The sequence below is a fragment of the Octodon degus genome, unplaced genomic scaffold (genome assembly GCF_000260255.1).
Source record: "Octodon degus isolate 3935 unplaced genomic scaffold, OctDeg1.0 scaffold00062, whole genome shotgun sequence".
NCBI lineage: Eukaryota > Metazoa > Chordata > Mammalia > Rodentia > Octodontidae > Octodon > Octodon degus.
This window is the reverse complement of record NW_004524638.1, coordinates 4,398,226-4,409,095: the sequence shown is the minus strand read 5'-3', so window position 1 is coordinate 4,409,095 and position 10,870 is coordinate 4,398,226. Positions and strand designations below refer to the sequence as shown.

Sequence of the window (10,870 nt, the reverse complement as noted above, 5' to 3'; positions counted from 1 at the left end):
GGGGCTGGTGGCAGGTCAGCAGTGCCATTTTCCCGTCCTCCTTATTTGGCACCTTCACTTGTCCTTGTGACTCCCTGAGGGTCTCTGTCCCCTACCCCCTCAGTCCCTTGGTCCTTCAAGTAGAATAGCTCCAGCCTTTTCCCTCAAGTTCGCAGAACACGTCACCTGCCATGTGGGACAGTGGCAGAGCTTAATCCTCCAACAGGTTGTTCATCATGGCTCTGTCTTTCTTTCTTTCTTTCTTTCTTTCTTTCTTTCTTTCTTTCTTTCTTTCTTTTTTTGTATTTTAGAGAAGGGTCTACAGGCTATTCAGGGTCTCACTACTAGATCAGACTCATAGTGATCTGCCTGTTTACAGCCTTCCAAGAGCTGGGATTACAGGTGCATGCCACCACGCCCAGTCTCAATTGCTCTCTCAGTGCACCCTGGGGGTGGGACCATTTCGGCAGGCCTGGGGATCCAACCCCAGGCCCCTGCGCCTGCTTTCAGGCACTTTAATCTGCAGAGCTATTTGGCCTGCCCGTGGCTCTGTTTCTTTAAAGGGATTTTATATTCTTTGCAAGCAGGCACTAGTAAGGGGGTCGCTTTCTGGGACGCACCCCCCCATCTGGGTTCTGAGTCATCAAGGGCAGATCTTACAGAAAGCGGCGTCCCCATGAGCCGCTGTCTGGGGGCTCGGTGCTTCGGCACTTTGCCCCTCTGTGCGTGGGGATTTAGATGACGCTTGGGCCTTTGGTGACCTTTCCTCATAGGACTTCGTGGGAAAAGGCCAACAGAACTTAGAAAAATTGGAGGAATTTTTCATTTGTAAAAGGAAAAATGTGCACGACTTTCTCAGCAATCTCTGTGTCTTACTCATCATCAAATTAATGGAGAAGGAAAGCGGAGCTAGCACTGACTTGGTGACAGCTTTTCTTTTCGCTTAGCTTGGCTCGGAGACCCAGGTTGAAGATGTGGCCGCAAGGACAAGCAACCGATGCCCACGGCTTCTCGTTCTCGTGAGCCCGGAGCGAACACTCGCCCTGGTCGGTCCCATGCTTTCTGTCTCCTCTCACTCCTGCTTGCCTTTTCCTCCTGCGATTCCTTTTGCTGTTCCTCCATGCCCTGGTCTACAGCATTAGAAAGAAGCCCATTTTGAGCCCTCAGGAGATTCTTTCTTAGACAGCCCTCTCCTGGGGATGCCCAGGGGCCTCAGTACTATTCTAGCTGGACTTGTGACCAGAACCCACCCCACCTGTGGCCAGAGCCTATGTTCACACAGGTGTTTCTGGGACTGTTTGACTTCTCATTGGCGGCAGGGAGGAGAGGGCAGGGCCAGTGTTTTGGAGAGACCCTTACCCACTCTTGAGCCTGGCAGAAATGCTTTGTGGTCCAGGCCCTGGCAGGATATGCTGTCCACTCAGATGCAGGACTGGGCTGGATGATGGGAGGGAAGAACAAAGGCGGTGCTTGGGACCACTCTTGTCTGCCAGTACCACTCTGCCAGTGGATGTTGTTGATTCCCCTGGAGAGTTTGCCCAGCCTTTTCCAGCAGCGGAGTTCCTTCTCCTTCATCCTTTCTTCCAGAAGATTCACCTCATCCTTTTCTTTCTCACTACAAGGTCCTTCTAAGGCAGCACCAATGAGTGGTTAAGTACAAATCCCTGTGGCCAAGTGCCGGGCTCGGGTTTCCACTCTGTGTCTCCATTCCCTGGGTACTTTGTGCATCTCGCGTGCAGCATCCTGCATCCTGTCTCACTGCTTCTTTTTCTTTTTCCAGGGATTGAACTCAGGTCCTTGCACTTACCAGGCAAGTGCTTATTCTACTGGGCCATCTCCCCGTCCCTATCTCATGGCTTCTCCTTCACATCCACAGGCCTCAGCTGTGTGATCTTGGCCAAGTCACTGTACCTTCTCCAGCCTTTCTTCTTAGCTGTTCAGTGGGAAAAACTGAACCTGAGTGTCGAGGGTTCTCCTGTGTGCTGCTGTGCTGCGGCCTCTTGCGTCCAGCGAGGTCTGGCCTCCCCTTCTCTTCCTAAGCTCCCGCCAGCCTGCCATGGACATCAGGATGTCCCCAAGTGCTCCTGTTTATGGACAAGCAGTGGCTGCACATTTGCTTCTCTGGATTTCTTTGTGCACCTAACAGCCTCTGAAGGTTGGACCATGTGTTGCTTGTTTTTTGTTTTTTGTTTTCTGCAAAGCTTTATTCAGGAGGGGCTCAGTCCTTCTTAGCAGTTGCCTTCCTCATGGCGGCCAGCACGTTGCTCAGCTTCTCACGCTTCCTCTTGGAGCCGATGTGCATCCCCACCCTTTTCTTGATAAACTTGAGCAGCTCCATGGTGCACCACTTGTAGGGGGTGAAACCACACACCTCCCGGGTCATGCCCGCACGAACTTGGTGTTTGGTGAGACAGCCACGATGGTGGCTGTGCCTCGGTTTGCTCACATTCTTAGTCACCCTGTGGCCTTTGTTGAGGCCCACGGCCATGGGACAGCGGAGGGCCATGGCTCTTCTTTGATGGTTGCTAGGGAGAAGAACCAGAGCTGTACGGAGCCAGGGGAAATACTGTGTGCTGCTTTTTTATTGTGACTTCCTGGCCCTGTGTGGCTGGCTGATGGCCGCACACGCAGTATGCGGCTGTGACTTATCAAGCACTCTCTGGCCACACGTGGCTGGGTCCCTGGGGGGTCCTGGAGATGGAATGCCAGCGCTTGTGTGTGGCAGCTCTGAGCTGGGGGCTTGCTGAGCTGAGAGAGGGTCCTGCACCCAGCGCAGGGTAGGGGCTGCAGGAGGGGGCTTGGTCTGTGCCAGCGCCGCCGCCGCCGCCGCCGCCTCCTCCTCCTCCTCCTCCTCCGTCCCATGAATGAACCGGCCTGACTTAGGGTCCCATTTCTCACCCATGATGCTCAGGGTGACACCTATTGAGGGGGACAGTGACTCGGTAGTGCATCCGCTCACTCCCAGGTGATCGCTAGAGGACATGCAGGTTTGTTCCCACAAGCATATGTTTGTGCCCAAGGCCACAAGGCCATGACCCAGCATGGGGTTCACACTCTGGGTTATCGACACCTGAGCCCCGTCTCTGCTCCTTCCCTGGGAAGAGTAATCAGAGCACGAAGGGTGTGTGCTGGCAGGCTGGGGGTGCCGACGTCCTCAGCTGTGTCCCCTCGCACGCAGGCGGGGGTGGGGGGAAGGGCACAAAGCTGTAGTAGATCCTGTCCTGGTCATGGCTGCTGCTTTCCCTGGGCTCAGGTGATCGGATGTACAGCATCTTCCAGGGCAGCAGGTGCTACTTGTGGGATGCCGAGAAGTGACATGGACGTGGGACAGAGCTTGTTGCCGTGACCCTCCCCAAGAGGAAGCAGAGGGGACATCCTTCTCTTGACCACAGGTGGGAGAAATCTCACCTCACCAGCCTGAGACAGAACCGAAGCTGGCTAAGGTGGTGTCAGCTCACAGTGCTGTGTTCCCACCTGCCTGTTCTCTGTAAATCCTCTCTCCCTTCTTCTCCCTCCAGTCGGCTTGCTGTTGAATAAGCCCGGTGCACTATTCAAGGTATTGTATTGCAAGATGTCCATTTGGCTTTTTTAAGTTTTTTTCTTGCTTGCTTACTGAGATTTCCTATTTTCTCAGGCACTAAGAATTTATTTTCCTTAAGTTCCTAGGCCTAGTGACAGTCAAAGCTTTAAACCCTTGTCTGCTAATTCCAGAGTCGTGCTCATCTTAGAAACATCAGTATGGTCTCTTTCATGCCTGTTCTTGAGAATAGATCTTATCCACTCCCTTCACCTTTTGCTTATTGGTTAACCTAAGTTAATTTTAATCTTGTCATAAACGTGGCGAATGACACATTGGAGAGATTCTGAAATCTGTTTTGTTCCTCTAAAGAGTTGCTTTTCTGTTTCAGTGAGCAGTTAACTTAGTAAATGTTTGAATTTGATAACTTGGGAAACATCTCTTAGTAAACCTAAGGCTCTGAGTGGCGTGGGGCCGCCCTGGAGTTCTGTTAGTGCCGGCCTCAGCGGGTGCGTGGGAGCTGCCGGGCTCAGGGCTCTCTCCATGGTGCAGGCAGCAATGTGTGTGCAGAACTTAGCCAAGACTTTTCTGGGTCTCCCCTCTTCAGTCTTTGTGTTCTCCCTTTCAGATGCACTATTTTGATCTTTATTCTGATTCTTCAATCCACCCAAACCAGTAAGTCTTCGCTACCTGCCTGCTATAGACCTGGACCTCTCTTTAGGCTTTTAGGCACCAGAAGGAGGTCATTGTTGGAGTACCAGGGGAGTACATACCCTATACACGATGGCTTACGTTAGGGTTCTTCCTCCCTCCTTTCTTCACTCTTCCTTCTCATTTCTCCTCCCTCTCCCTCCTGTCTTCTTTTTGAAATATATTGTGCAGTCAGGTGTGGTGGTGCATGCCTATAATCTCAGCACTCTGGAAGGCTGAGGCAAGAGGATCCCAAGTTGAAGCCCAGCCTGGGCAACCTAGCAGCTTAGTGAAATCTTATCTTAAAATGAAAAAGGTTGGAGCTGTAGCTCAGTATGAAGACCCTGGGTGCAATCTCAGCACTGCAGAGTTTATGTTTACCCACAAGACAGTCAGTCTTTCAGGTGCTACTTGACCACTACCAGTGGCAGAACATTCTAGAAATTCTATTTCAAGTGAGGGTGTTTGAGAATGGAAAAAGCCCGTACTTTAGCACTAAAACCAACCTGGATGCAGAGGCTCTGTCTCTCAGAGCCTGAGGCCTGGGGACTCCGCTGTACAGTGGGACATCTGATCCACCTCCATGAGCCACCTCAGCGATGGAGCCCCTGACACTGACCTCTTAAACGTCCTTGGCAGTTGGTGCCCTGCCGACTCCTATGACAGCTGCCATCTTGGCTCGAGCCCTGTGTGGCCAGTGTCTGAGCACCTCAGCTCACCCAGCACAACAAGGGCAGCAGCATGTGGGTGTTTCTAAGAAGAAACCCACCGGTCTTCTTTGTGCTGTCCCCATTGACTGCTGCAGCTTGTGCACTGTGCACGTGCGAGTGTCCGTGTCTGAGTTCATGGCTATGCGTGCGTGCATTGGGTTGTGGCGAGCAATCCAATTTCCATGGTGAGGGTGGCAGCTGCTCTGCTCAGCACTGCCCAGGCAGGAGATGTGTGCGCTCCTGGCATGGTTGCTGGTGGGCACAGTAGGCCCCAAGGCGGTGTCTGTCCTCATCCCTTGGGCCTACGGATCCTGCATCCCTCGTGTATCCCACCCTGCTGGTGGGATCAAGGCTGGGGTCCTCAGGGTGGGAGATGCTCCTGGTTCCCTGCAGGAGCTCTGCGCCTCCACGAGTCCTTAGTGAGGAAGCAAAGTGAGAGATCGCCTGGCAGCAAAAGCAGGCAGAGCGGTGTGAGGAGGATTTGCGTGGGCGGAAAGGCGCCAGGCACCAAGGCGGATCAGCCTGCGGGAACCAGAAAAGACCGGGACATGGCTTCTCCTGGGGACTCTGGAAAGGAGCGAGGCCCCGCCGTCCCCTCGCTTGGAGCCCAGTGAGGCCCGCGTCTGTCTGCTGACCTGCAGAACTCTAAGACACAAATGTGTGAGATTTTAAGCCTTTCAGTTTGTGAGCATTTGTTTTGGTGGCGGTAAGTTGTCACTGATGGAAGTAGGGGTAAGGGCCATTCTCATGGACCTCTGATTCACACTGCTGGTGACTCTGTGCTTTTTCTTTTAAAGTTGTGTGACCATTTTAAACTTGAGAATAGTTTATAAGTCATGGTGTGTGTGTGTGTGTGTGTGTGTGTGTGTGTGTGTGTGTGTGTAGATGGCTTTATTTATTTATGGCTCGGCCCACCCTTGGGGTGGGGCTGGTATGGCATGTGGTACTGGGGATTGAACAGGGGTCCCTGCACTTTGCCTAATCTCGCCTAAGCAGGCACTTTAGACTGCTGAACTATCTCACCGGTCTGGTAGATGGTTTTATACCTGTGAAATGTCAGAATCTAGGTTTAGGGTGCAGCCATTCTGGCTAGGCAGCCCTTACAAGGTGACCCAGAGTGATGGACTGGGGCTCACCTGACTCAGGACGGATGACTTAGCTTTGAGTCAGGCTCCTTTGTTACTAATTTGAAGCAAAGTCATCATGTCTCCAAATCTTCATCTGGGAAGTAGGGCAAGAAGTCCTGGGTGGCTGGGGACTTGCACTGGGTGGGATGCCAGCGATTTTAGTGGGGAGCAGTTAGGTGTGCAAGGGGGGCAGTGCTTGCCATCCATGGGTGGATGGGGAAAGCCGGCCTCCTGCCCTGGCCGCTATGGGTGGATTTGTCTCCAGTTATCCTTGGGTGGTAGAGACAGACTCAGTTGTGACTGGAATGGGCTTGGTGCCTTGCAAGAGGTATGTAATGGATGTGTAAGCAGCTCTGTACAGAGGGGAAAGCCTGGAGCCACGCTGGACTTCTGTGGTTGTCTTTACAAAGAAACAAAGCAGGCTAGAGAGATAGCTTGGTGGTCTAAGTGCCTGCCTGGCAAGTGCAAGGACCTGGGTTTGATCCCTGGTACTGCATGCCATGTCAGCCCTGGAACCCTGGGTGCATCATGCCAGCCGTGGAAACCCAGCGTGGGGGCACACACTTGTATTCCCAGTGCTGGGGAGGCTGAGACAGGAGGATCACTATGAGCCTGAACTGCGTAGTGAGACCCTGTAACACATAAAAACATAGAAGATTAAAAGAAAGAAAAAGAAACAAAGCAGAGCACAACTTCTGATCAGTTGACACTAAACCTCTTGGGTCCTTGTGGGGACCTCTCAGGCCAGGCTGGCCTCCTTGTCCTCTGCGGTTCCTGTTACTCGCAGCCCAGCACCGTAGCCCAGCTGTTCCCTGGACACAGCCAAAGGTCTGGGTCATGAAGGCCCTTGCGCTGGTGTGGGAAGCAGGTTTGCCCAGAGACCTCCCCCTCCGCTGCCTCTCCTCCCCGCTGTGGGGAGCCATTTTTTATTTCTAGGGTCAAACAGAAGGGGGGAAGGATGGCTGGCTACTCTGTCACCAATGGTTATGACAAGACCGTTCTTTCTTTCTTCCCTGTCCCAGGCCTGATCTTTGGACCCAAAGGAGAATAAAAAGATGCTCTTGCGACTGCTGCCCCTGACATTTGTACGGATCATCACTCGAAGGTTTTCTGAGCCCAGTGGATTTACAGTGGCATTCAGCTGCCTGGGGAGTGACGCTGCCAGACTCGCGTCCTGGAATTAGCTACTGGTGCTCTTCAGGATGCAGGTCTCTGCAGGAAGGCGGGCACAGTGCCCACGGAGCCTCTCAGCCTGGACGCCCCCGAAGCGCCTGACCACAGCTGCCCACGGGGGCTGAGCTTTCCACCTTTGTCTTGTGAGGCCTCTGCCAGCTCCCTTGGGACCCTCTGAAACGTAAGGCTCATCTCCTCCCTGGGAAGCATCAGGCATGTGTCCTTTGCAAGCCAGGTTTTTGATGTCCTGACCGCTAGTTGTTGTGAGGTTGCTGGTGTTCAAAGAAGCCGAGTTTTCATAAGCACAGTTGTGTGTGCTCTGCAGGAGCTGGTGGGGAGGCCAGTACAAAGCGCCTTCCTGGGAGCTGCCCAGGCCTTGTTCTGACACTGTGTCCTTCCTGTGCCCCTGCACACGTCTTCCTGGATTGTGCACCTGTCCTACCTTGCAGTGTGTGTACCTTGAAGGCCAGGGCCCCTGAAACCCATGTGTCTCTCAGACATGCAATAACCTGGCACCTATGTGCTCTAGTGCTGCACAAGGAAGTGAAGGGAGCCATGGTGGGTAGGGAGCTAGGACTTTGCAATTTCAATGGGATGTAGTTTTTTGGCTCCATGCTTAGAACCAGGGCCAGTAAGGCCATCTGTCAGTACCCCGAGACCTGGGTGGCACCTGCTTGTGTTGGGTTTGCATCTCTGATACATGTATCCTGTGGGACTTACAAGGACTCCTCTTTGACTCCTTTCCTTTTTCTCTGCAGCAGGGGTGAATTAAATGTCACCTGCTTCACCACAGCAGAGTTGAATTTCATGATGTGGACACTAATGTGGTAACACATGGTAGACACTCAGCGGGGTGGAGCAGCTCTGGCTGAGGGGTGGCTCTGGGCCAGGGGCATTGCCTGACCCTTTAGAGTCTTTCTGAGCAGAGGCAGGGGCAGGCAGCACATGTCTTTGCACTGGGACCACTGTGTGGCATGGGCCTCTGGTTAAGGGGTGCAGGGGAAGACGGAGGGCAGATGGGCAGGAGGTGAGGAAAGGCACATCCTGCCCACTGCAGGGAGCAAGCCGCTGGCCTTGCTCACCGGAGCCAAGTGCTTGCTGCATGCCTGCAAGCAGAGGGTCTGGCCTCTCAGGGCTGGACTGGTGGCTTGGACCTACACAGGGCCAAGACAAGTTTGCCTGAATCTTGGGCCACCCAGAGGAAAGTGGCAGCCTCAGCACAGAGGGGCACAAGGACTCAGGTCGCCTGGGGCCACCCAACACTTGACTGTCCAGACAGCACTGGGGATGGGGCCTTAGGTCTGATTGTGGTTGGGCTCCTCCTTCCTTTTACCACGAGGGCATCTTCCCAGGCAGCTTTCCTGGCCTCCAGGAATAAGCAAAGTCCTCTGGGTGCTGGGCGCTTCCTCACCCATGGCTCCCAGGGGTGCCACAGTTTTGCAGTCAGCTGTGCGAATGATTTGACTTGAGACTTGTGAGACAGAGTAGACAGCATTGGATGCGTCGCAGTCAGCCTGGTGAGATGGCAGTTCTTCAGGGCTTTCCTTCTGCATCCCTGGAAAGGGTGGAGGGAAGGGAGTTCTGCACATCTTGGCTGAGCAATCCCTCCAGGTGGTGGTGGGTTACCCCCTTTACAGCTGAGACTCTCGAGGTTTGGGGGCCACATAACGTGCCCCTAAAGGCTGTTATGTAGGAGAAGCAGAGCAGGAGGCCTCGAGGTCACCAGTGTCCTATGCTGAGCCTAGCACTTCACTTGAGGGGTGTGGACTTTGTCCACGGTACCTTCAGAAGGGTGATGACTGGGGGAACGTGGGCCTTTAGAACCGGGTGTCTTCTTTGTCCACTGGGAGACGCAACATTTATTTTTTTAATTTTAATTTTTATTTATTTTGCTTTATAAAGAGAGTACAAAATAGTATGACAACAGAAAAATTTCAAGTGATACAGAATTTCACTTAACAAAGTAATATGAATTTCACAGTATTTGCTGTAATGCATAGTGTTGTCTTCCAAGCAGTTATTCTTGTTAACAAATATATGTATGGAAATTGGGAGAAAGAAAAAAAGAAATATGTAAGAAATTAAGAGGAGAAAAAGGAGAAACAATTGAAACAAGGAGACAAAACAAATTAGGCATTATCTACTTCTCTCTATAGATCAGCAGAAATCTACATGTTTGTCTAAATTGTCTTGTTTACATACATAGATAAATCTTTTTCCCCTACTGTCCTGTCCTTCTCTTCAACTCAGTAACTCTTTCCTTTTGAATAAGTTAATTCCCTTTTCCCAGTACCTGTTGTACCCTTCAGATTCCATCTTTTCGTTCAAGTTCTCACACTAAGGTGACCATAGGATGTTGAGACGCAACATTTAGAAACTCACTCTGGTGTCCCAGAGGCCCCAGGGAAGGAGTTGGAAAGGACTGAGCAGCAGCAGCCCTGGGCTGCCGTGGGTCCTGGGAACCTGAGCGCTTGGGGAGTGCGCTGGAGCCTGGAGAGGTGGGTGTGGTGTGTGTGCTCCTGGCCAGGCGCTGGCAGGGAAAGTAGTCCTGTTAGTGGGAGGCTGCTAAAGGCCACTGAGGCCTGGGCGACTGTGGGCGCCTGAGGTTTTCAACAAAGAAAGTGACTGTGCTAGGGAGGCCCAGGGAGGTCGTGGGCCTCCTGTCTGCCTGTCTGCCTTTTTAGTCCACCCTGGCAAAGCGGCCGCACCTCACTTATCACACGGCCTGCAGCACTGTTTCTCTGTATTTATCCTGTGACTCCCTGGCATAGCCCCACCATGGTGGTGGTGGTCAGCATTAGATCCAGCCCCTGTGGGAGGGCAACCACAGTCTGTGGCTGTGGTCCAGCCCAGGGTGCTCCAGGAGGCTGCCGCCCATGGACGTGGATGTAGCTGCAGTCACCATCTGCTCAGCCAAGCTCTGTGGGGACCACCACGCTGTTCACACCTCTGAGCTGAGCTGCCAGGAAGCGCTGTTCCCATGATCCCTTGCTGTGGGGTCACAGCAGCCTGCAGAGATGAGCGTGTGTCCTGGGGACGCAGCAGTACTGGAGCATGGTTCCGATTCCACTCACAGGTCCACAGTGCCCAGTGCTGAGAGGCGCGGCTTCCGCCTCCCCCAGCCCAGAGCTGGGAGTTTGTGTGGATCTCCCGTCTGCTGTGGGCCTCTGTGCCCTCGTTGGCAGGGATCTGGAATTTCTCTTCCCATGATGACGCTTACTGTGGCATGGGAGGTACAGAGGCCATGACGTGGCTGGGGGACTAGCAACAGCAGCCTGACCAGCCCTGGGACTCTTCAAGAGGAATGCTGCTGCGGCTGCAGGGCGCTGGTCGCAGTGCTCCATTGTGACTGCGCTGGGCTCCGTGTGTAAGAGCAGCCTACCCTTGTGCTCACCACCAGGCGCTTTGTTGCCTGACCTCATCTTACGCCTTCTTGTGGTCGCCAAAGGGCACATGGAGGCCTTTCCCGACAGTCTCTGTGGCGATGGTGGTACCTGCTGTCACCCGGCGCCAGCTCCTGTCCTCTCCCACTTGCAGCTACCTTCCTGGAGCTGGCTCAGCACCCTGGCCTCGCTTCCCTGGAGAAGTGCCTGCAACCTGGGAGCATGCACCTGAGAGAAGGGATGTGACTCCTCCTTTCTCCTGGATTCTCAGGGAGCAGCTGGCCTTGCTTC

The 10,870-nt window shown here is 53.4% G+C and overlaps 1 long non-coding RNA gene across 1 annotated transcript in view; it reads left to right on the top strand.

Moving 5' to 3' along the window:
* Positions 1-10,870, top strand: part of LOC111817566 — a 231,052-nt gene that overhangs the window by 68,907 nt on the left and 151,275 nt on the right. Inside the window, exon 2 of the long non-coding RNA XR_002821731.1 lies at positions 7,046-7,377. This is a non-coding gene — a long non-coding RNA (uncharacterized LOC111817566). The remainder of the gene's footprint in view (positions 1-7,045; positions 7,378-10,870) is intronic.